Here is a 27241-nt window from a genome sequence, read left to right as displayed (position 1 = left end):
CACAAAGACACGACTGAGCGACTGAACTGAACTGAACTGAAATATGAAGATAATAAATGCAGTCATGAAAAGTTGTCCCCATCTTTACAAAAGAATGTCTTGCTTCAGGAAAACCCAGTAGTTCAAAAATTGTTAATTTAAAGGATTAACCTTAACATAGTAATACATTTGGGATGTGCCTAATTTTTTAACATCTAAATTGTTGACTAATGTGTTGATCATACCACTTAAAAATGTGTATATGTTATGTATATAATGTACACACACACATATATATATCCCTGCACTTATATGTATGTGATAAACATCTGTGACATATTTGTTCAAAATTACTTCATTTATGAGCATCATGGCAATTAAAGAAAAGGATTAGTTTGTTCATTTTCTTAAAATATGCTTTAGGGAGAAAATATCTGAAATCATGGAGCACTTATTTTTTGCTTTCTTCTCACTTTGATCATAAGCAGCTGTCTTACACAAACTTTTTATCAGCAAATAAGTATTTTTTGTGCAACCTAAGAGGGAGTTTGGACTAGGGCATTTCCTTATTGATATCCTCAGTTACGTGTCCCTTGAGACCAATTACAAAGGTTCACAAGGTTGGTTTTATTTTGCTTTCTCTTGATGCCTTTTTAATGAGGCCTCCAAGTAAACAGCAAGCATGATGCTTTCTTGTTGGAGACCTGTCTGCCGCCTACAACCATTTATTACTGATACATCTGGGAAATGATTTATAAATTAAATATTAGGAAAATGTGTTTTAGGAAAAAAAAGTAGTAAGAGGTATAGTTTATAATTCTCATTTAGGGAGTCAGGCCAGCTATTTGCTAATGGAAGGGCACTGTGAGAGCAACTCTTGGAAGTATGGTTGTGGTCTATGTATTAATATATAATAAATAGAGAAAGTGGATGAAGAGAGTCTTCAGTGTGTGTTTTTGGATATGTGGTTCATTTTAATAAATTGTGAAAAGAGAAGATCCAAGTGCTTCCTTAAGAAGGCCACTTGGAAAGTGAGAAATAATAAATTATAAAATTGACATAGCATTTGTATTATAATTCCTCTGTAGGACAAAAATATGCTTATCAATAGTAAGTAAATATAACTTCATCATAGAGTAGAGTGTGATATCCAAAGTCTTCATGGAATTGAAGTGGAACGTATACTAGAGGCTATTTTATTTTTAAACTTTTTAGTTGAATTATAGTTGATTTACAATGTTGTATTAGTTTCTGGTGTACAGAAAAGTAATTCAGTTAAATATGTATATATATGTGTGTGTGTGTTTATGTGTGTAGATATATATATATATATATACTTTTCAGGTTCTTTTCCATTATAGTTTTTTACACAATATTGAATACAGTTCCCTGTTCTATACTGTAAGACTTTGTTGTTTATCTATTTTATATATAGTAGTCTGCATCTGCTAATCCTATACTCCAGATATCCCCCCCTGCCCTTTCCCCTTTGGTAAATGTAAGTTTGCTTTCTCTGTCTGTAAGTCTGTTTCTGTTGTGTAAATAAGTTTATTTGTATCCTTTTTTTTATATTCCACATATAAGGAATGTTGTATGATATTTGTCTTTGTGTAGATGGCTTGCTTCACTTAGTATGATGATCTCTATGTTCATCCATGTTGCTGCAAGAGACATTATTTAATTTTTTTATGGATGAATAATATTCATACACGCACAAATCTTTATCCATTTCTCTGCTGATGAACATTTAGGTTGCTTTCATGTCTTGACTGTTGTCAATAGCACTGCTTTTAACATTGGGGTGATTATATCTTTTGGGGTTAGAGTTTTCTCTACCTGTATGTCTAGAAATGAGATTGCTGGATTCTATGATAGTTCTATTTTCAACTTTTCTAAGGAATTGTTTTCCATAGTGACTGCACCAATTTACATTCCCACCAACAGAGTAGAAGGCTTGTGTTTTCTCCACACCCTCTAAAAGAGGCTATTTTAGAGCAATCTCGTCATTGCAGAGGTGGTGAAATTGAAGACATACCTACTGATGACTTATCCAAGGTCACCTAACTTTTAAAATATTAAGATTTGGAGGTACTTGCAGGGCTTTGCAATTTATTTTTGTACATATACAGTTGATTTTGTGTGGCAGATTTCTGCTCTTCAGCTAATCAGTCAGATTAAGTCTGCATGTCAATAAGAATATCTTGCACATCTGTATCATTAAAAGAAAATGAACCATAGTTTTGTTTATACACCCAATACTTAAGAGGAACAAAATTACACGTTTTGCATCATCTTCTAACATGTCATGAATCCTAGGGAATTAAAGCATGCTCATCTTAGAGGTTTTATTTAATAGAAACATTTGTACCTTTTATAACGTTCTTTTCAGTATTGCTCTAATGGCTGCATATAATAATGTCAAATATCTAAGAATCAATAATAATTGTATAGTCATTTATTTCCAGATTGTAATTTCAATGTCTTTTGTCTCATTTCTATAAAAATAATTAGGCCCTATTTAATATGTGTTTCAAAGATACAGTCAAGCATGTATGATGATATCTAGTCGCTAATTGAAAGAAACATGCACGTAGATTATCTGCATATATATTATACATTGTACATTTATACAGTTGACTCCTGAGCAGCATGGGGTAGAGGGCACCAGTACCCTCCCAGCTGCTGTTGAAAATCATAGAACTTTTGATCCCCTTAAAACTTAACTACTAATAGATTGCTGTTGACTGGAAGCCTTACCAATAGCATAAACAGTTGATTAGCACATATATGCATATTACAGTATATGTGTATCTATATCTGCTCTATGCTTTCCTGCCATACCTTTTTCTTAATCTTTTCAATATTTCTGGGCTACATGGTTTGTCAGTAATATTTTTCTGAGTATTGAAAATCTCAGAAATGTTTTTGGTATCTCTATTGAAAAATGGCATGTAATTCACACCCATGTTCAAGGTTCAACTGTATATTTAATAGAATTATATATATTTATGTTTATAGTATGTATTTTAAATTACTATTTTATAGTTTTTCTTATTTTTGAAATATTTTAATCTAATTTTAAATATATATATATATTCATACATTTCTGTAGAGACATTATCTTTTTGCTGTTTTTACATCTGAACTGATAGTTTCTGCAGGAAACAACTTACTAGTGTGGCTTTGTTGGTACGTAGTTGTCATCACACCATGAAGTGAATCCACTGGATCATTGATAAAGATTTAATTATTTGGGAAGGTTAACTTTTCATAGTTTGGTCATTTTTATCTCTATTTACTGCCATTCCTCTAACCCATGTTGGCTTATTAGGAAAAAATTCAGAAATCAATGATGTACATTTAAACACTTCTCCTTTATCTAATTTAATTTATCTAATTTAAAACAAATTATTTTAAAATATATTTAAAAATATTTAGGTATAGGTATAGGTACTTCCCTGGCTTGTAATGCAGGGGAATGGATTTGTTCTCTGTTCCAGGAAATAAGATCCCATGTGTCATGATACACAGCCAAAAAAAAGAAGTATAATTGACACGAATTGCATGTATGTGCTGTTGTGTCCGAGTCTTTGCAGCCCCATAAACTGTAGCCCAGCAGGCTCCTCTGTCCATGGAATTTCCCAGGCAAGAGTGTTGGAGTAGGTTGCCATTTCCTTCCCAACCCAGGGATCTAATCTGCATCTCTTGTCTCTTGTACTGGCAGGAGGATTCTTTACCACTGTGTCACCTGAGAAGCCACAAAATTGACATGTAATGTTGTATTAGTTTCAGGCATACAGCATAATGATCTGGTATTTGTATATACTGAGAAATGATCACAATCAAGTTCTTTTGATAAGATGGTATCTTGGCAAGTATAAGAAGACAAAAAATCCTCAAATGAACTTGGTGAGGCAGACACTGAAAATCTGTGTTGACTCCTTCTCTCTAATTCATCCTTCTGACAACATTTACAGTTAGAAGAGAACAGAGTATTCTCTGAGAGTCATAGTTTTTAGATAAAGACTTTTACAAAGGCATAATCATTCCAAAAGATTTCCATCTTCCAACAATCTCTTGAAATTAATGAATAAAGACAATGGCCTTTTATTCATCCAACTTTACCACATGAGGCAGTGGAAATAGAAAATGATTTAAAAATTAATCCTTTCTCTTGACAGTTGTACAATGGTAATCCTCCATTTTTATCCTCTCAAAAGATATTTGAAGATAACTTTTTTATTCTTCTATTTTTATATTCTGTCTCATCACCTCATATATTATATAGTCAGTTTCATTGCTGGTGGCCAAAATAGAACCGCTGTTGAAAGGCAGGGCTAGGTTACTAGGGTTGTGAAGAATGTATTAACAGTGAAAATCAAGACCAGGTATATTTTTAGTGTTACTGCATTAGAATATGAATCCTTTACTGAGATATCAGAAATGAAAGACTAGATTAACTTTAATGTGAATAAGCTTAAGGATAAATCAGCTCCCTCTAACTTTTGTATTTTGGCTTCCCTGGTGTCTCAGCGCTAAAAAATTTGACTACCAATGCAGGAGATGCGGTTTTGATCCCTGAGTTGGGAAGTTCCCCTGGAGGAGGAAATGGCAACCCACTGCAGTATTCTCACCTGGAAAAGCCCCATACCGAGGAGCCTGGCGGGCTGCAGACCATCGGGGCGCGAGAGTCTGACAGGACTGAGCCCCTGAGCACAGCCGCAGCAGTAGCGCGCAGTCAGCCTGACTCTGGTCACCTGGGCAAGCAAAGATGAGATAAATGTTATTTTTACTCATGTGTGATATTAGCAAAGTGTAAGAACTATTCCTTAAGCCCTTTGTTAGTTTTGCAGTGCTTTGGGATCCCACTTGTTCAGAGTGAGCACCAGCCCACCATAGTGCAATGTCTGTATTTCAACTGGACTTTCCATTTAAAATGACAATATTAGTGCAATGAATCTCTTCCTTGGTTTTACTCAGTCATCTTGAAAACTGGCATGCATGCATGACACGTACTTGTTTCCTCAGAAGCATTGAGCTATTTATTCAGTAGAAACTGTAAAAGTGTTAAAAATCTGATAAATAGAATTCCAATTAAATACATTTGTTGAGGAGAAGGTAAACCCTTAACATGAAAAATTTGGAAATTGGGGCCTTAAATGATTGCCCTGTTTGGTTTTATGGAATGGCTTTTCCAAAGGAAGTTTTATTTTTTAAACTGGAATTTCATTCACTGGACTATTACTCTCTTTCCTTTTTTCTTTATTCTCCTTCCCTGTCTCCTTCCTTTCCATCTGTCTCCTTCCTTTTTATTATGGAAAATTTAGTCCCTAGGAAAAGATACTGAATTTCTTATTCTTTATATGTCATATAAACTTCATTGTTTTATGCCTCTTTGCCTTTGATTCCATTGTTGCATTTTGAAACATTTTCCCCTTTTAAATTTAGATATGCTTCATTTAATGTAAGAATCTTAAATTTTAAGTGTATAGATCAATATAGATACCTGTAGCCCTCACTCCTATCAAGACAGAGGATATTTTCATTACCTCGGAAGAACTCTCTCTTACCTCTTTACAGTCAGTGTCTCCCTACCTTGAAACAATTGGTCTTCTGACTTCTGTCACTATAGGCTAGGTTTGCGTGTTCTTGGACTTCATATACAGAGAATCAAGCTCTGTAACCTCTGAAAAAGGCGAGTACCTTGGCTTACGTTCATAAACTGTAAGTGTTAAGACACTGTTCATAGTGAACTGAGATGGGGGAGGTAATGTTTCTCTGGCCTTTAACTTGAACTTTGACGTCAAAATAGTTCATCTGTTCAAGTACAGATGACATCTTGAAGTTTTTCCTGTATTCAAGTTTAGAGAGAGCATGAGCATTTACCAAATACTCAATGCAGTTAATCAGTCAGTGCTTTTATAACATCTGTGTTCATTTCCATACCTTAAAACACAGATGATCTTTTCATTATGTGCACGCGTTGTTTCAACGTTAGGTCTTTCTGTTCTTAGTCTTCTCTTTCGCATATTAATTTATGCATTTACCCTTATTTTAAATTTTCATATTACTATTTGCTTATTTATTTTTACTATTATACATTTTATTCATTTTATTGTAGGTACGTTACTCATTTTTTTCTCTGTATGTATGTGTGTATATACGTGTATGTATGTATACTTATGTGTGTGTGTGCATATATATATATATTTTTTTTCTTTCTTTTTTTAAGTGCCAAGAAATGAGACTCCAGTACTCCACTGACTGGGTCATAGGCCTTTTGTGTTTTAATGAGAACATTGGACTCTCTCATAGTATATAGAAATAGTTGATACAGTTTAACTGAGTTATTAAATAATTGATGATGATTTTGATAATATGTTTTGTTACATTTATGCATCATATGTATATACTCCTGTAACTTAAAACAAGGCGGAATTGCAGTTAAGATAGAAAGCTTTAAATTAAACTGCCTGAATTCGACTCATAGATATACTGCTTGCTATTGTGTGACTTGAAGCAATTTACTTAAACTCACTGGATCTTACTTTATTCATTTGTAAAAGCAATGGTGTTGGAACTTACCTCATAAAGCTGTTATGATGATTGAGCAGACTATACCTTCAGAGTAGATAATAAGCACTTCACATATGTTAGCTATTATTTCTACTATTCCAAGTAGGTAGGTCCTTTTTATTTAAAAATATATCTAGGATTCCGTATGCTCTTATATACCATCACATAGTACAAGTGTAGTATGTGAATTAACCTGTCAGCTATTTTCTGTAGCCAAAATTGGCAAAAGCTAAATATTTGAGTTCAGTTTGGTTCTTGTAGCTCTACTTTAGGTGAATCAAAGTGAATGATAACAACCATAGAGAAATTGCTTCTTGACTACAAATAATGAGACACTCCAGTTTAAATTACTTCAACAATGCTCTTGATTGAATCATTCTCAACTGCATACTTTGAGAATCCAGACATTAGTTCTAAGAATAACAAAAGAAAATTCAAACCTCCCTTTTTGAATCACTAAGCCTTTTGATATTGGGAGACTGTTTTAGGTGTGTGGAAAAAAGATAAACATCAAATTTGTTGAACATAAAAGTGTGTCATCCTAAATTATTTACCTTTGAAAATTAAATTTTAATGTTTCTCATTCTATGAAGATTTCTGTGTAAAGCCTTGAGTATATAATATATGTTAAATGTCTTTGAGTACCTACTATTGGCGACTACAGCTGTGGGTTTTTTCATCAAACATGTCACATTTTTGGTGCTAACAACTCGGTGCTTATCCTAGTCTTGGCATTGACATCCAGAATCTGTATTGGTGGTTCTGATTGGGCAGCAAAGATGACAGAGACTTAAATCTCCCCCTCACTGTGGACAAAGGGGCTGGTGCCTCCAGCGTATGAATGATAGATGATAGCATACGCATATGACTGAAAGATGGTAGATGTAAGACTTTCCTGACCTGTGGAGTTTCAAATTTTTCTAACATTGTAAGATGGCTGGTGGCTTCCAAAGGTCCATGCCTTTGAGGTACTATAAATGCTTCTTATTTATGTAGTCATTTCGTCCCACCAGTGTAGGGCTTCCCTGGTAGCTCAACTGGTAAAGAATCTGCCTGCAATGCAGGAGACCCTGGTTCAATTCCTGGGTCAAACAGTTCCCCTGGAGGAGGGCATGGCAACCCACTCCAGTGTTCTTGCCTGGAGAATCCCCATGGACAGAGGAGCCTGGCAGGCTAGAGTCCATGGAGTTGCAGAATCAGACTGAGTGGCTATGGACAACACAGCACATGAGGATGTACCATCTCTGGGGAGCACATTGTGGGTGATAATTTGTTTCTTTCTGTATCCCTTAGCATAAGGGCTTGCACTTATCCCCCACAGAAATATTTCTAAATAGATGAAACAAGCTTATAAGATTTTCAAAGGACAGTGAAATACAAAGACTGCTTTAAAAGAGTATGACAGCAAACAGTGCATATATGTGTAAAAATATATGCAATAATTCTCACTGAAATATTAATGGGCAGTTATCTTTAGCTGTAAATTCACATAGTTAAAACATTTATTTATAATTATTTCATTTTTATAGTGATTATACTTTATTTATATAATCAGAAATAAAATTATATACACATAGTAGATTCTAAAAGAAAACCTGAGCGAACCATTAACTATAGAAGAAATTAGTGACATTTTCAACTACTTCTTAAGAAATTATCCTGCCTGCTCCTTCACAGGATTTTAAGAAAATCATATTTTTAAAATTTGATTTCTGTAAGCATATGGAGAAAGAAATTTTAAAAATTATTTTTACCAAGTCATTACATGAATGCAGACACCTGACAAAAATAACTCAACAAAAGAACACTTCAGATCAGGTAGACTTAGTAATATGAGTTCAACCATTGTATTTTTTTTTTTTTATTGTGGCAAAATATACATAACATAAAACTAAGCATTGTAACTATTTTTGACTGTATAGTTCAATGTCATGAATTCCTTTCACATTGCTATGTAGACTTTAATTACATCAGCTTTTTTTTTTTAAGTGCATTAAGATGTAGTAAGGTGCATGAAGATGCATTTTATTGTTATTGCTATTGCTAGTAATATATTGATATAATGTAGTAATATAGTAGTCAGAGAGAGGGTCTAAGCCTATTTTGCGAATATTGTCAGTTGGAAATTGATAATTTTTTTATTATTTTAAATATTTAATTTTTCATTGAAACATAATTGCTTTGTAATGTGGCGGTCTCTTGTGCACATCGCCATGGATCACTCATAATTATATGTATATATATTCGCTCCCTCTGGAGCCTCCCTGCTGCCTCCCATCCCACTCCTAAGGTCTTCACGGAGCCCTAGGCTAGGCTCCTGTGCCATACAGCATCTTCCCACTAGTTATCTATTTTACCCCTGATAGTATATGTATATCAATGCTACTTTCTAACAATTCTGTTTTAAAAACAGCAGTAATTTTTTCATACATTAAAAGAAAAGCACATAAAGAGAGGAAGATAATAAATGCTGGGTAAATTTTGTTGGAAAACTCTTCCAGTATCTCAAAATCAGCAAGCAGTTTTCTCTTTATCTAAATCTTTGTGTCTAATATAGTAAATATAATGCAAGTGTAGGTTTAATTACTTTCTATGTTGATGACTCATTTAAAAACATTTCTATTTTTATCTGGTGGATGAGATATTCTAACTTCTCTTTTGACTTGAGTGCCACCTAGTCAACACCACAGTATTAAATGCATTCATCCTAAGAGACTCTATTATCGTGTAGCCCTTCTCTTTTCCCTTCTCAGCGTGAATGACCATTCCAGCAGCAAGTGTATTTTGTAAAGGTATTGATGGTGTTGACTTGTAAAAGCCTCATCATGTTTTGCTTACATCAAACCTGCACTCTCTGAATGAGAGAACCATAATAGCCCAAGTCTCCTGGTAATCTATATGAATTTTATAGAATTGCAGTTTATGGGTCAGCTTTGTAATAGTACAGTGTTTCATTGGGCTTAACCAGATGTGGGAAATTGTTTGGTGCTTTTATAAAGTTGTAACATTTTCAAGGACAGAAATGTGAGGGATCATTTCATAAGAGAGAAGAAATGGATTAAACACATCACATTATTTTTAGTCCAATATTAAGTGTAAGAAGGGAGGTTCATTTTGCTTACTATACTTTTCCATCTAACCAGCATTTTGCTTCGATGGTCCGAACACTAAATCCCTTTGCATTTTACTTTTTCCATCATATTTTTTCTTTTATCCTGTGTTAATAGCATAATAAATTTATAAAACTCTTAAAACTCTGATACCTCACTCATTTGTTGCTGCTATTGCTGTTAGCCTTGCTTATTTTTTCCTCTTTTTTAAATATTTTAAAAATTGATGTTGGCCTTGTCTCATTAGACCTCTAGATTTCACCACATTCTCCTCCTTCACTCCCAACTCTGGAAGCTTAACAACCCAAGTTATAAGTTGTGTTCATAATACTGTAATTTCCTTAACTACTGAGTGAATTTCAAATACAAGGTGATTTGGAAGTGAGAATTATTTAGTCAATCAACAGCTATTGTATAAGCATTAAGTTACATGTATAGTATCCTGTCCTTACAAAACGAATTTAATGGAGAGAGAAATTGAAAACTTATTTAGCAGATACTTATTTTATATAACAAAAGAGAGCTTTTGTGTAAGTTAGAATCTGATTCCCTCATAAGGTTATTCCATATCATGGACCACATGTATCCTCCAAAAAGAATAAAATCATTAAGTTTCAGACTTTATAGGTGATGTTGCTTTATATTCTGACTCTGCTATGTACTGACTTCGTGACCCTAGAGAAATTTACTTCATTTAGCTTTGCCATCAAAGTTTGCATCTTTGAAATGAAGATAGTAGGAATACATGCCTTATATGGTATTTGTGAAATTACCTTTGTGCATAAATATACTTAGTAATAGTTGGCAGCTAGTCCAGCCATCTCGTGTGCCCGTGGTGGGTTGGACTGCTCTCTGATGCTCTTGACATTGGTGAAGTCTTTCATGCTTCCTTATTTGAGTTTCCAGTTACCACTGTTAATTCTGAAAAGTCCGTGTAACTTGTGTTATAAAAGAACCAAGGGTCTGTCTGGTGTCCTGTATCAGATTTGCTTCTTTTTTCAGAAGCCTCACAGTTTGATGACCACCCTTCTCAACTGCAGGTTGACAGACAGGTTATAATGGCTCCAGCTGCCTCCTAGGCACTCTGTTATGTTACCTCCTTCCCTGGGGTCTTTATCTGACCTGGAGCAGACACAGGTCCATTTGGTTCCCATAAAACTGACTCTCTATTTCTCCTCTTATCCTGTGTCATTTGTAGAGATGTGGATGGACTTAGAGTCTGTCATATGTAGTGAAATGAGTCAGGAGAAAAACAAGTATAGTATATTAATGCAAATATGTGGAATCTAGAAAAATGGTACAGATGAACCTATTTCCAGGGCGGGAATGGAGACACAGATGTAAAGAATGGACTTGTGGACTCTACGGGGGGTGATGGTGAGACGAATGGGAGATTGGGATTGCCGTAGATGCACTATCATGTATAAAATAGATGGCTAGTGGGAAGCTGCTTTAAGGCACAGGGAGCTCAACTCGGTGCTCTGTGGTGACCTAGAGGGGTGCGGTGGGGGGCGGTGGGAGGGACACTCAAGGGTGAGAGGATGATGTATAGCTGATTCACTTCAATGTACAGCAGAGACTAATGCAGCATCGTAAAATAATTGCATTGCAGTTTTTTTTTTTTAAGTGTATCAAATAAGCTTGTTGTGAATAAATAAAGCACAGATAAGTCTGTGCTTGGATGAGGATAAGCTCACTGGAAGGAGTAGTGCGTATGGGTGATCTTGTCAGCACTGTTTCAGTCTATGAGTTATTTGGTCCCTGGTCAAGTAGACTAGGGACAGGGAGACCTGGTGTGCTGCAGTCCATGGGGTCCCCAAGAGTCGGACACAACTGGATGACTGAACAACAAGTAGACAGTTGATGGCAACTTCAGAAGCAGAATCCAGTTTCTTCAGTAGAGTCCGCTGTCTACTGTATCGTGAAGCAACCAAGGACATTGACTATCACATTTTGAGCTGATTTCAAAAGCAGTAAGCTCAGTCCATGATCTGAATCAAGCTTCAAATTCAGAACTACTGAGTCTGCCGTGAACTGTTTGATGCTCTACTGCGGGATTTTGTGCACGGCTCCTTTCCCATCCCTCATATTAATAACTTGCCAACAGACCCCTTGGGGAGTGATTGTAAAAAAGAAAACTAACTAATAAAATGAGATTAGAGGAACCTCTTGAAAATAATATATAGAGGGCACTTACAAATGCAAACTAAGACAAGCAGTTTGCAACACAATACTGCTTATGACCCAGGTACTAAAATTACTGCTAAACCATTAGCTACAATAGTATTACCTCCAGTAGCAAACGTTTACTTCCTGTCCTGTTATATGCTATTTAACATGATCCAGTGTCAGCATAAAGCTGTAATTTGGCAATTGCATTTGTGTTTAGTAATGTTGATAAAGCAGAAAATACAGACTCGGTGAAATGATTCCACTTTTGTAATACACATCCAGGGCTTAAGCGAGATGAAGTCATTCAGCATTTCTGATATATAGAGGGCAGGATGTACTTACTATATTAAGAAGAAATAACACATAAAATGATGTCTGGGACATTGAATTGAGAAAAGTAATCAATGTCATTTTTAATCAGTGTTGGCTTGCATTGTGAAAGAAGGGAATGATTTACAGAGCATGATGTTTGTATCAGAGTTTAGAGGACCCCAAAAAATGAAAGAAGCCTTAGATCCGTAGGGTGAAAAAAAGATGAACCTTACTGTAGGACAAGGATGCTGAGGTCCAAAAAATATAGGGCTTTCTTAAGATTTTGTTTTGAAAGTAAATTTGTTTGCTCCAGGATTCAGGACTAGGATTAACAGGTAGAAGGTAAATTGACACATGGTTCAAGTTTCTAAAAGGATTTTTAAAACTGGATCTTCCCAACAATGGGGAAAATAAGCTGCTTTGAATAATAGTGAATAGCCCATTATTGCAGGTAGTTAATCATGTAATAAATAACCTTCTAACTTGAATTAGGTATCCCAGATTCCCATTGGCTGAAAAGGTTGATGTAAGTTATCATCTACATTTCAGTGTAATACAACTTTCTCTACCTTAAGATTTTCAATTTTATTAAGATTTTATAAATTTTAGGGTGGTAGTGAAGTATATCTAGTGGCCATCCTGTGTTCAGGGTGTGTCCAACATTTATTTGTCCGTATGTAGGAGACACAATGAACTGACCTCTGTAAGTCCTTGTCAGTTCAATGATTTAAAAAATGCTGGCATTTTAGTGAAATGTTCTGTGGATTGCACAATATAACACAGTAAATAGAAAAATCTGCAACTAAAAGATAAAGCACTTATATGTCACATAACATTGTGTGAATAAATTTAAAATGATTTTGAACCAATTTTTAAAACTTGTACTAACAAGCATAATCAATTGTCATGCAGAAGATGATGAGGGGCAAAGGGTATGTTAAGGAAGTTTACAGATAACCAAATGCCTTCTTGTACTAAGTGCATTTCCCCATCTTTAAAGGAGTAATTGTGTGTATCCAAATGTGAGTAGTTCCTGGGATCTATCTGGTCTTCTGTCCCTCACACATATATACACAAATATAAGCATATACGTCAGCTCAAATATTTATTTCCTTTACGGTTTCAGAACATTAAATGTTTGTAATCACTGCACTGCATGACTATAATTTTTAGTTACAGATTGATGTTGATTTTCCTGAACATTGTGGTCACTGGGCAGTGTGGTTTCTGGATGACACTCTCGCATGTAGAGTCTCAGGGCATTTGGGAGAGTCTGTTCCTGATTGCACCTGTTTGCGGTGGCATAGTACAAGTAAATATTATTATTATTTCCTGTATCTGGTGCGGTCAGCACCCTGCTTGTATGCCTCAGACCTTTAATTGTGTTCCTGAAGACCTCCAGTCCCTATACACCTACAGCCCTTTTTCCTAAATTATCTTTTCCTGAAACTGTGGGAAATTGCACTGCTCATAAGGTATGACTGAGCTGTAAATGCTGAGAATTACCATCCCTTGGAAGTGGCCCTCCACTGGTGACTGTTAGTGCAGATGCAGTTTAAATACCCTTGCTCCCCTGCCCCTTACGCAGGACCACCCTGCAAGATGTGTCTTACACCACTTGGCCGAGTTTCTCTGGAGATTGCCCACGGTGTTAGTGGCTTTAGTAAAAATATTACTTACTGGATTGTTTTTACTCCTGTGTAACATTTTCTCACTTTCTTCCTAGCATCACCTGTATTTCCTAAAAAAGCTCATTTTATCCTAATCCTTGTCTTACAGACAGCTTTTGGAAAAACACAGACTAAGACACATATTGTCCCCAGTTGACAAGAGCAGGCCATCTTGAAAGGGCTAATAGAACCAGCCCTTATTTCACTATGCATTTCATATTCCAGTCTCAGCTCAGCCATCTCTCATGTTGACTTAAAAAAAAAAAAATCATAACATGAGAGTTGTACTCATGTTTTATTTGGGGCAATAGCCTGGGAGACACAATCATAGATCCCTCTGAGAAACTGCTCCAAAGAGATAGGGAAGAAGGTCAGTATATATGTGATTTTGGTGAAGGGAGAGTGTACACACACACACACACACACACACACACACACACAGTCAAGCAAATATATTTTCCAAAATAGATCCCTCTGAGAAACTGCTCCAAAGAGATAGGGAGGAAGGTCAGTATATATGTGATTTTGGTGAAGGGAGAGTGTACGCACACACACACACACACACACACACAGAGTCAAGCAAATATATTTTCCAAAAGATTTCTCCTAGTCATGAGGAGCAGTTGTCACCATGAAGGATTTTAGTGCTTGTCTATATATGAGGATATTCAAGAATTGAACTCATGAAATCACCTCCTAAAAATATCTACCTATCTGAAGACCTGCTCTGCCAGTTTTTCCCAGAGCACAGGGTACCTCATTTCTGTTCTCAGCCCTGAACTCCTTTCAGGGGGTGTTGATCATTAGCAGCTACAGCAGCACCTGGTTTGATCCCTGTAGATGGCAAGTGCCCATGGCAAGTGTCAATTTGTAGTTGACACCCATCACCCTAATAATCAACATCCTATAATAATCAATGCCTTGTTATCTAGAAGCAGTAGGGAGTGAACTTTAGGGTGTGCGTAAGAGAGTTTCATATGCTGATCTTGATATCCTTTCTCTGCTCTTCTGTAATGGGAAACATTAGACAGGCAGTGCTTGAAGCCTCTCTTCTCATACACATTCAGTATTCTCTTGAATGATGTGTGTCCTCACTGAAGTTTAGCATTTGTACATCAAAGATGGGACTGAAGCCAAACTCATTTACAATATAACTACTTAGTATGGAACTCGTGCCTTGATGGGCAGAATGCTAAGCACTTTATAATCATTATTGACATTACAGTCATGGCCACCTTTTGAGATAGAACTCTTGTTCCCGTTTTACCAATAGAAACCTTAGTCACAGAGAGGAGATTATGTAATTTGCTTAACACACTAACAAGGAAATCTGGCTAATTCCTAGCAAGGAACTTGATAGGAAGGAACTTAAAGAAAGTTTCTAGCAAGGAAGAGACTGGAAGAGCATTTGTATTTTTAGACATTATTTTTAATATTGGCATCTGTACACTGGTGTACTTACCTGATTTTGTGTTTCTGTCTAGTCTGACTTCTGTAACTAACTGTTGTGGATAATTTTGTTTCTGTTCTCTGACAATGCAATGAAAAAGCAGTCACTAGGAGGTTCTCACCTCAGATAAACATACAGAGACTTGGGGAGGGGTATTGCAGAGGAGGAAAGCTTTCCAGTGGAACAAAAAAGAGGGGAATGCAGGCCAGATTTTCATGCTAATTTGAGTTAGCCCTTGGCCGGTTGCCCTTGATCCTGAGTGCCTAACCCTGTTCTATTTAGACACTTCCTTTTCCAAACTTCTCCATAGAAGAAAGTGATAACCCAGGGCCCTTGGTTTTAGTTCTACTCATTCTGCAGCTTTCTACATAATGAGAGGGCGTCTGGATTTGATAGCAGCCAAGTTCCCTCTTTCACCCACACAGATGTGGTGTTCTTCAGTGTCCCTCAAAAAGAGACATCTTCTCAACAGCAAATTGTAAATGTATTTTGATAGTGATCACTATTTCAATTCCTGAGAGTCAGAAAAATAATCAAAGATTTGCATCAAGTGCTTGTAATCTAAAGCCATTGTTCTTCAAGCTAGTTTCCACTACAAGGTCTTCCCTATAGATTGTTGATACTTTTGGTCTAAAATGGGGTACAGGAATTTATTTTAGCATTTTAGAAGCTTCTGTATAGCCTCAAAATAATTCACAACTTTGGAGGAATGACTTCATCTCATTGTCACAGTGTGGAGAGCTTTTGATGTCAAGGGATATCCAGTAACATCCTGTTTTTTCTAGTGTCTGAAAGTGACATGGCTTCAAAGGGATTCTGTATCTTTTGTAGAGATGGAAGGACCATCAGGTCATGAGATAGGAGGTTTCCTACACTTCAGTGAGCGTTGTGTTGTCCAGGAGCTAACTTTGTTTTGCCCTTTTCTGCTGCCTGTCCTGAATTTCTAGTTCTGAATCTGAATTTCCATGCCAAACTGGAAAAGTAGTGTTGCCCTCTTTTGCACATCAATTTTGGATTTCAGTATGGAAGTTGATGCCATTATTTTTAGTGAAATGAACTTTGAATGAACTCCAAAAGTAATAAACCAATAGCCAATACAACAAATAAGTGATTCACCTCAGAGCAGTCTGACTTCTAGAAGTGGTGTTCCTGGGAAGCTTGTGTGTAACTGCCCTCTAGAAAGCCTCACAACTTTTTGCCTTTCTTTATTTTTTTTTCCAAATGGACGATTTTTGACAAACAGACTCCAAAGGGCAGTCAAGTGTCAAATACAAAGTTATGGCTGGTGCAGCTGCCTTTGGGATCACACGCTCCATTTATTCATTATAGAAAGCTCAGATGCACAATCATGTGGTGCCATTTTGTGTACCTGTCAGTTTAGTTCATTTAATGAACATTGATCATGCTCATTCAGACAAATTTCTCCATGCTGCAGACAAGTCAGTCATTTCTAAAAGGTGTGGTAGGAACTTTGGTTTTTTTGCAGCCTGCTTCTGCGAAGTGCTTCTTGCCAAAAATAAACAAATTTGACTAAAATGTACCTTTAATTTTGCTACAAAAGAGAAAATATATTAATTAAAATTTACTCTGGTTTTGCTGATATAAATCCAGTATTTGTCTACTTAAAAATTGAAATTTTAATGATTTTGTCATTAGATTCCTCTATGAATGGTTCAAGTTTTGCAGTTTTATTTGTACCACATGTCACTTTTTTTCTTCTTTTTAAAACATTCTGTTATAAAATTTGCTTCTGGGTAGTTCTATCACTCTTTGACTGCATTGAGTACACTGTTCAATTGGTGCCAGATTTTATTGTCCTACATTAGCATGATAAAAGTACATTATTTTTCTTACCATTTGATTTTTGCATCGTGTCAAAAGTCTCACAAAAATAATAGTTTAGGTTCATATGATTGGAATACATCATTTTCATGAATGATATTTTGTTATTCAGTTGTTATTGGACACAGATTTTTAAAATATGTTCAGTTAGCTTGCCTCAGCTTGGGGTACACTATATTTAGAAATGATTTATTCACAACTCCTGTGTCAGGAGGTGATCCTAATCAGGTTTTGGAAAGAGCTAAGTACATTTACATTATTCTACATGCGTTGTTATTTCAACATGTGTATTTCGTTTGGCTGAGCTTTCTTCCATCACCCTGGGGTACAAAATAGCTGAACAAGACAGATGTGCTCAAATTATAATACGGACTCATCTAAGCAACTTGGGGGGTTTCCAAGTTGCTGATAAAAATTAGAATTGAATCATGATACCAAGCACTTCATATATCCAACTTGTAGATTTTGATAATCCTGTGAAATAAATGGAGCATCCCATCCAGAATGTAGTATAACTTTAGAATAAATTTATTAACCTGACAACTTGTTTTTTTTTTTTTTGGTCTAAGACTCTTATCATCCAAAAATGCTAAACATGTGTATAATGAAATATATTATGGAGCATTCATTACAGCTTTGTCATATATGAAAATTGTAAATGGTCTAAGTATCTATGAATAGGGGAAGAGTCCTGAAAGTTATGGTCCACATCTACAGTGCAACAGTATAAACCTATAAAAAATTATAGAGCAAATCTGTATGGTATGAAGGAAAATGCAGGTCTATGAGAAAAGCAACATTAGAATAATATGCACATGAGGATGCTCTTTATTTAGCAAATAAAAGCGTGTCCATCTATGTGTATATGTATGTAGATGCAAAGAATAAGTTTTGAAAGAGAATTCTTTTCTTCTCTTTAGGAGAACAGGATGTGGAGAGTTAAAAAGGGAATTTTGGTACATACATCTCTACTTTTCATTATTCTACGAAAATCATGCATAAGACCAGTATTTCTGTTATTGTCTATAATTGATTTTTTAAAAGAAGAAAATCCATGAAACAAGTATGTGGAGTCATAATTATCCAGTTAATCTATGCAACAAATGTTAATGGTACTCATTCTATGTACAAGTTTCTACAGTTGCCAAAAGTAATACAATGGAAAACAATGAGACACACTGATCCTGAGCTAAGGGATAGAGAAATTGATAAAAGAAATACAATAATGTGCACATTTATTATTATCTAGGTAAAGTACAGGGAGTTAGAAAAGTGTATGATTATATGCTCAATGAAAGTTTCCTGAGAAAGGGATTTTTGCATCAATATCTGAAGCTTGAATCAGGCCTGACAAAGCACGGAGGCCATTTATGACGTCAAAGAAGTATAAACAATAAAAGTCAGGTGAATAAAAAGGTATAGAATAAGTTATGTCTTAAGAAATAAGCCAGATAATCCAGTCTATCTGGTTGGCTGTGGTTAATCTGTAATACTTTGCAAATGGCAAAAATCCAGAAAAATCAAGTAAGTCTCGCTGCACAAGCAATGAGCCAGGTTTTACTGGTTAGTACATCTTCATGTATTCATTTTTTATGTACTCAGGAGTCATAGTCCGATTGATCTTGAGCTCATTTTTTGGATGTTATTTGTATAACTGAATATATATCATTGCCCAGGCAATACCCAGATGTCACTTAACTGTTTTCCTCTCTCCGTCTATATGCTCTTGCATTCTTGTATCCAATAAATATATATGGAGCATCCTGTATGTGCTGGATATCAGGGAAAACAAATATGGTCCTTCCTCTATAAATTCCAATTATGTTGGAATAAACAAACAAATTCTTAATAATAAATCACAAATAGAGACTGATGTTGTGGATGAAATTAGTGGAGTAGACAGTGTCTACTTGATACATTCAGAGAAAGGCTTTCTGAAGAAGTGGCACTAAAATGAGACCCCAGTGTGAACAGTCAGTTATGGAAGAGTAATGGGAGAGGCGTGTGTAAAAGTCTAAGCTAGGTAAAAATTTGGAGTGTTCCAGGGACTGAAACAACATGAAACTGAACAAGGATCTGAGCCCCAGGTGTGTGCATAACTTGGGAGAAAATACTACCCAGAAGTACTGAGAGCCCAGCCCTTCCTGAGACTGAAAGATAATGGTCTGTTTTGTAATTTCTAAGAATGGCATTCTTTATCTTGCAATCATTGAATCTTAGGGTGTGGCAGAAACTTTAAAGGTGAACTAATCAAATTATTTCCTAGCTGAATGCTATTTGTACTGGAGGTCTGAACAGCTCAAGGTGTCCATCAACAGCACAGGTTTATTTTTTCCTCTGAGCTAGTTTTGTGATTGACTCAATCCCTGTTACTGTTTTCTTCCAGAAAGGCGATCCTGAATTCATTTGCAGCACCATCCATCTTTCTACCTATATACTTCTGTATGCTTTTAGTTTGTGCCATGGGTCTCCTGATAGAAAGTCCTCTCTACAGCCATGAAATCTCATTAGTTGGAAGCAAGAAAGCAGTCATTATTTTATGTGGAGCTCTCTTAAATCCTGAACCAAAGGAGAATGACCCTCTCTTAAACCATCTCAAGGAAGGAGCTTTTCCAACAGTTAATTTTTCCTGAATCTGTTATAGTGATGTCCAAAACACATGATGTGGAGAGTTAAGCCAATTATCTAAATGATTCGAATCAAAGAATTTAATAGTAAAGTGAATCTCCTGAATTATCCCCATGTTGTGTAGGCTGCTAGACACCATTAATTTCATCAAGTAATTACCAATTCAGTGAAGTAAGTTATGAAAAATTATAGACAGATATACATCTACATGCTATCTGAATAGAGACTGTCAGACTGCCTTTACTAGGGTTAGGTGCAACTGCAAAACACAGGAAATTATTCAAGTGACTATTTTCTCATTTCTCCAAGAAGTATTGGTGCTTCTAGTACTATTCTAGTTGCGTAGGAGAAAAGATCCTTCACTATTTGCAATAGATCTCTCTTTCAAGACCTCCTAAGAAAAACTGGTAGGTTATTGAAAAGACTTATACATAAATATATGCTTATGTACAGTATATACATAATTTTAAAGGATGCATTTTATATCTGTTTACTCTTGTTTTCTTCCACAAAACTTGGAGTTCTACTGTGATGTTCACCCCCTTGCCATTAATTTCTGGTTGTAAAGCTAAACTGTGCCTTTATAGGCGAAGGAAAGCATTACGACAATTGAAGAGATAATGCAGGTCAAAAAACCATTTATATCTCTATTACAGGCAAAGGCTAGACCCTTCCTAAATGCCTGTTGAGTGAAGTTGAATTAAATTAGTTTGAATTGAATGAATCGCCTTGAGAGAGCTGTAGCTAGAGCCAATTATTACTTCATCCTTTGGCCAGTGTTTTCAGTTGAATATTTCAACAATTATTCATTTGACCAATATTTTATTGAATGCTACCTATTATGAGACAGGTTGAAATTCAGTTCAGGGCTGTGGATTCACAGGTTTAAAATAAACATGTCTTTAGTTTGTAATTTCTCACAGTGTACAGAGGAAGAAATTGTGAAAAGTGCCCTCTGTGGTACCAGTAGAGAGATCCAGGGAGCTCTCACGGGGCCAGGTCAGTAAGATGGGAAGACTGGTGGGTGGGCTTGCAGATGGCAGCCTGGAGGAGATGCCATCCTACACGTGCTTAACTATGATGGCATTCTCATCAGACGAGGCAGCTGGCAGCGTTTCTGTGCAGCGGGCAGCATGTCAGTTTGGTATTTACTCCTAAGTGTTTTCTGAGCTTTTTATTACCTTATTGAATTTTTCTAGCTAGACTTATTTTCTCTTGGCCTCTGGTGGTTGAATTTGGGCACACACTATTGAAAAAGAATCAGATCTCAGAGCTTGGTGGTACTGATAACTGCAAACTAGAGTGCCTTCAACTCCTGTGACTGAGCTGGGTGTGTAGCTCACACACATATGCTCAGTGTTGCTTTTCATATCCACTGTATAGTTGGTGTATCATATGTATATATATTTTTTATTTTAAACAGCTTCGTGTATGTTTTCCATTTGGTTAACAGATATGACCATAAATTGGCATTTTGTAAATAAACTGTGTTCGTTAAACTGAGAGAGTTCTTTAGAACTATACTTTCTCACTGGAACTGGCTAAGTGATTTTTAAGATTGGTATCTTTGAAGTATAAAATGATAGAGTTTACAGGTCTTGATGTTAAATTACGTTTTCATCAAGAAAGAGAATAAAGTGTTGCTCTGTTTAATTTTCACCAACTTTAAGCCTTAAATGGAGGAAAGTGATTCTATGTGAACCTTCGAATTGGGGTACATAGAATGTTTGCTTCTTGTGTAGATCTCTTGAGACGCACGATGTTAAATATTTCTTCGTCTTTAACTTTTTCTCTGATTTCTACCTCTTGTCATATGAATGGAACCTGTTAATTAGCAAAGTCCTCAGACATATTTAAGAGTGTTGCATTCCCCAGTCACAATTCTAGTGAGGAAGAGAGACTCTGATAATTAAATCTGTTTAATTGACAATTTCAAAGTTTTCTTCCTCTTGGAACTCTTGAGTTTAAGAAAAACTGGATACAAATAAATAAATGCTGTACATTTTAGAAGGAAAAAATACTCTTAATGTTCCTGAAAATAAAATGCCATAAAATTAAATAATATCTATTAAAGATCTAATTACTTGAATTATTTTTTCACAACTTGGTGAATTAGTTTTTTGCTGCCTTCAGTGTATATTTTATGTAATGCTCTTTGTATTATAAAATTTAATACACATCGATGCTGACAATCACACCCCAAATTTCTGAATCCACTTACCCTTTTATTCTAGAGGTTCATCCACCTTAAAGCAATAAAAGAAAAGAAAGAAGGTCCTAACAGAGGAAGTTCTAAAAACAATGTGTGTATGATCCTCTAGATTGGTTAAGAAGTAGATATTCTGGCTCATTCCCAAACATTCTGATTCTAAAACCCTGCCTTGCAATCTGAAACAATTTTTGAAAGATGGAAATCTGGAATGATTATGATGTAGGTGGCTTCTAGTACATACTTGGAGGAACTTTGAAGCATGAAGTTTAATCACTTCTGTCGTTCAAATCTGGTTTCCTCGATGTGTATGCCCAGGAGAGGGATTGCTGGGTCATATGACTGATTCATGTCAATGTATGGCAAAAATCACTACAATATTGTAAACTAATTAGCCTCCAACTAATAAAAATAATTGGGAAAAAAATAAAAAAACATTTAAAAAAATCACTTCTATCTTTGAAGATTTGTGAAAAATCTATTAGCCATGGAGAAGGTGATGGGGCGAGTTAGAGTTTTGTTAGTGTAAATATCTGGTGTTAATGGCATGCTTAATCTACTGGTGGGCTCTTCATCCTAGAAACAAATCATCATACAATGAGATCACTGAAGTCCTTATAGTCTCTAAGTATTCAGAGTCCATTCCGAACATGAAAAGTTCATGGGAAAATTCAGTGCAGTGGTTCTTCTTCTTCTTTATTTTTTAATTGGCTTACAATGTTTTGTTAATTTCTGCTGTACCGTGAAGTGAGTCAGCTATATGTGTGTGTGTGCACGCACTTTCTTTTCTGGATTTCCTTCCCATTTAGGTCCCCACAGAGCATAACGTACAGTTCTCTGTGCTATACAGAAAGTTCTCACTAGTTATCTATTTTATACATATTAGTGTATATATGTCAATTGGGGGTAGGATGAACTGGGAGTTCAAAGGTTCTTGAGGTGTGACCCCCCCCCCCCATACCAGCATCACCCTCACCGTCTGACAACTTGTGAGAAGTGCAGCTCCCCAGACCCGACCATAGACCTACTGAATGAGACACTGGGGAAAGGAGCAGTCAGCCTGTTTTGTAACCATCTGACTTTCCTTCGTTGAAAGTTTTGGAGTATTAGTATGTGTGTGTGATATTCTAAAATGGAGGAAGATGACAAGTTTGAATTGCAGACCTAATGAAAAGGAGTGGATGAGATTATGCATAAGAGAAGAACAGTAAATCAGGGACTCATAGGGAAGCATGGTTCCTCTCAGAGGGCTTGGTTGTTTGGCTCCATCGCCAGTGCCTCAGGCACTCAACTCTGACGCAGGCACTGAGACCCTCAAGTTCACCTGCTCTTTAGAACAAGTCTGACTATTTTAAAAGAAGTTGCTTTTGAAGAAAATTCTTTAGAAGTAAATTTTTCAGCTTTAGCTTTCAGTAGTGTCAAAACTAGCGTTCGCAGAAGCCTCTGGCAATAAATAAATGAGATTAATAAACCAAACCTAAGAGAGCACAGAAATTTTCCAAATCAGAAAAGCAATCTTCTTTTCTTACTGCAAATGTTATATTTGCAGAGGCATACTTGGCATTGTCATATTTGTTGATGGTATGGCTCATTTTTTTAGTTTCCTTTTGGCAAATGTACTTGCTGCAGAATTAAGTCACACAGACCTCAGATACAGTAACTTATGCTACTTGCAATTGACTTAAGGATCTTCAAATTCCAGTGCATGAGATTTTATGCCTTTGTGTACCATTGTTTAATTAAATACAATTTTGGTAAATATTGTGGATAGATCATTTGTAGATCACCATAGTTCTCAAAAATTGTATTTCCTGAGTTTACTTTTAATATGTCCAGGTAAGTCAGAGCCAGTGATGCTAAAGGAACCAAGTGATGCATGTATATGATTGTATTTGAATATGGAGTGTATCTTTGAATAATTGGGTATCAGTATATGACAAAGCCAGACATTCTGAAATCTTTTCTTTTACTTCATTTTTCCAATGAACAGGTACAGCATGTGGTTAAGCAACTAGTTCAAAATCCTGTACTTGATTTAAGATTAATTCAGAATTGGAACCAATACCTTGTGCTATAGTGGGTCTTTTATATATTCCAAGCAGCATTCACTTGTATGGTCTTCAATTCATTTATAAAGTGTTATTATTGAAGTCAAAATGAATTTTTATACTTCAATAACTTAATAAATAATACATTTGAATAAATACAAGGAGTCCCACAAGAAGCCCATTATTGAGTAGAATATATCCACTAATAAGCATGTATGAATATAAGTGATTCAGAGGTAACATTTTCAGGAAGGAAAGGTGTCTTATTTAGTGTGTGATCTGATTGGCTTAGCATTGCTTACAGTAGGGCCCACGAGAAATGCAGCTGTGTTGCTAAATGAGTGTCCATAAAGGCACTCTTATTCCCAGAGAAATATTCTAACAAATTGAAGATAAAATATTATCTTTGGAGGCCTCTTCTTCCGCATATGCTATTCCTATGAGTAGCAGGTAATAAATAAAGTATTAGATTTTCAGTTTAAATTTATTTGAGTCCTGCAGTAGATTCAACTGTGGCATTCAAACATTGCTTTTGGAGGTATAGAGATAGTGAGTTATTTAGCAATGCTGCATGACTGATTGCTAGTAATTGCCTACAGGAAAGGAGTTGGAGGAGCTTATCTCCAGAACCTCCCCATCATATTTTGTGCAAGGGCCTTTGCAGCCCAGGACAGCAGCAGGGCGCAGGAGAGCCACTGGGAAATTATCAACAAGCATGCAATATATAAAACATGTGGTTTCAGTTTTTAAAATAAGCTTTGTGTAAAGTGAACCTTTATACAAATAGAAAACTGTGAAAACACACTCTTTTAAATAATGCATTATTTTCATTCCTGATTAAGCTTTATGTGCAATTGGCTCTTAGAAATACAGTACTTTCGCATTTCAACTCTAGCTTCCTGCCACTTTCCAGTGACGAATGTGCTATGAACTAGTATTAAATATGACTTCTAAAGAAATATTAGGTGATTTGCCTACATATGAAAAGAAAAGTATGTTTACAAGGAAATTACATGTTGGAATAAGTTTTAAAAGATAGAAATTTGGTATATAGTTAAATCAGATCTTTCTGCAATCTTGTAAAAGTGTAGAGTTCATTTGTCATTTTTTTTAACTTACGGTTTTTATTGAAGGATAATTGTTTTAGAGAATTTTGTTTTCTGTCAAACCTCAACATGACTAAGCCATAGGTGTACATATATTCCCTCCATTTTGAACCTCCCTCCCATCACCCTCCCCATCCCACCCCTTTAGGATGATACAAAGCCCCTGTTTGAGTTTCTTGAGCCATGTAGCAAATTCCCACTGGCTACCTATTTCACATATGGTAATGGAAGTTTTCATGTTACTCTTTCCATACATCTTACCCCATCCTCCCCCTCTCCCCATGTCCATAAGTCTATTCTCTATGTCTGTTTCTCCATTGCTGCCCTGTAAATAAATTCTTCAGTACCATTTTTCTATATTCTGTATATGTGCGTTAGAATATAATATTTATGTTTCTCTTTCTGACTCACTTCACTCTGTATAATAGGTTCTAGGTTCATCCACCTCATCAGAACTGACTCAAATGCATTCCTTTTTATGGCTGAGTAATATTCCACTGTGTATATGTACCACAACTTCTTTATCCATTCATGTGTTGATGGACATCTAGTTGCTTTCATGTTCTAGGTGTTGTAAATAGTGCTGCAATGAACAATGGGATACATGTGTCTTTTTCAATTTTTGTTTCCTCAGGGTATATGCCTAGGAATGGGATTGCTGGGTCATATGGTGGTTTTATTCCTAGGTTTTTAAGGAATCTCCATACTGTCTTCCATAGTGGCTATATCAATTTACAGTCCTATCAAGAGTGCAAGAGCATTCCCTTTTCTCCACACCCTCTCCAGCATTTATTGTTTGTAGACTTTTTGATGATGGCCATTCTGACTGGTGTAAGGTGATACCTCACTGTGGTTTTGATTTTCATTTCTCTAATAATGTGTGATTTGAACATCTTTTCATATTTTTGTTAGCCATCTGTAGGTCTTTGAAGAAATGTCTGTTTAGGTCTTTTTCCCACTTTTGACTGGGTTGTTTGTTTTTCTGGCATTAAGTTGTATGAGCTGCTTCTATATTTTGGAAATTAATCCTGTATCAGTTGTTTCATTTGCTATTATTTTCTTCCATTCTGAGGATTATCTTTTCACCTTGCTTGTATTTTCCTTTGCTGTACAAAAGCTTTTAAGTCTAATCAGGTCCCACTTGTTTACCTTTGTTTTTGTTTCTGATACTCTAGGAGGTGGGTCATAGATGATCTTGCTTTGATTTATGTCATTGACTGTTCTGCCTGTGTTTTCCTCTAAGATTTTTATAGTTTCTGGTCTTACATTTAGGTCTTTAATCCATCTTATCTTTGTGTATGGTGTTAGGAAGTGTTTAATTTCATTCTTTTACATGCAACTGTCCAGATTTCCCAGTACCATTTATTCAGAGGCTGTTTTTGCCCCCATTGTATATTCTTGCCTCCTTTGTCAAAAATAAGGTACCCATAGGTACATGGGTTTTTTCTGGGCTTTCTATCTTGTTCCATTGGTCTATGTTTCTGTTTTTCTGCCAGTACCATACTGTTTTGATGACTGTAGCTTTGTAGTATAATCTGCAGTCAAGAAGGTTGATTCCTCCAACTCCATGCTTCTTTCTTAAGGCTGCTTTGACTATTCAGGCTCTTTTGTGTTTCCATATGAATTGTGAAATTTTCTGTTCCAGTTCTGTGAAAAATGCCATTGGTAATTTTTTAGGGATTGCATTGAATCTGTAAATTGCATTTGGTAGTATAGTCATTTTCACAATATTGATTCTTCCTCCCCAGGGACATGGAATAGCTCTTCTTCTGTTTATATTGTCTTTGATTTTTTTCATTAGTGTCTTATAATTTTCTGTGTACAGTTCTTTTATTGTCTTTGGTAAGTTTATTCCTAGATAGTTAATTCTTTTTGTTGCAGTGATGAATGGGGTTGATTCCTTCATTTCTCTTTCTGATTTTTCATTGTTAGCATATAGAAATGAAAGTGATTTCTGTGTATAGATTTTGTATCCTGCAACTTTGCTTAATTCACTGATTAGCTCTAGTAATTTTCTGATACTATCTTTATGGTTTTCTATGTACAGTATCATGTCATCTGCAAACAGGAGAGCTTTACTTCTTCTTTTCCAGTCTGCATTCCTTTTTTATCTTTTTCTTCTCTGATTGTTATAGCTAG

General features: G+C 35.7%; 1 protein-coding gene across 1 annotated transcript in view; it reads left to right on the top strand.

Annotated features, from left to right (window-relative positions):
• Positions 1-27241, top strand: part of CNTN4 (contactin 4) — a 966700-nt gene that overhangs the window by 297901 nt on the left and 641558 nt on the right. The window lies entirely within an intron of this gene.

Source organism: Muntiacus reevesi, chromosome 4 (assembly GCF_963930625.1).
Source record: "Muntiacus reevesi chromosome 4, mMunRee1.1, whole genome shotgun sequence".
Taxonomy (NCBI): Eukaryota; Metazoa; Chordata; class Mammalia; order Artiodactyla; family Cervidae; genus Muntiacus; species Muntiacus reevesi.
This window is presented reverse-complemented; position numbering and strand designations above follow the sequence as displayed.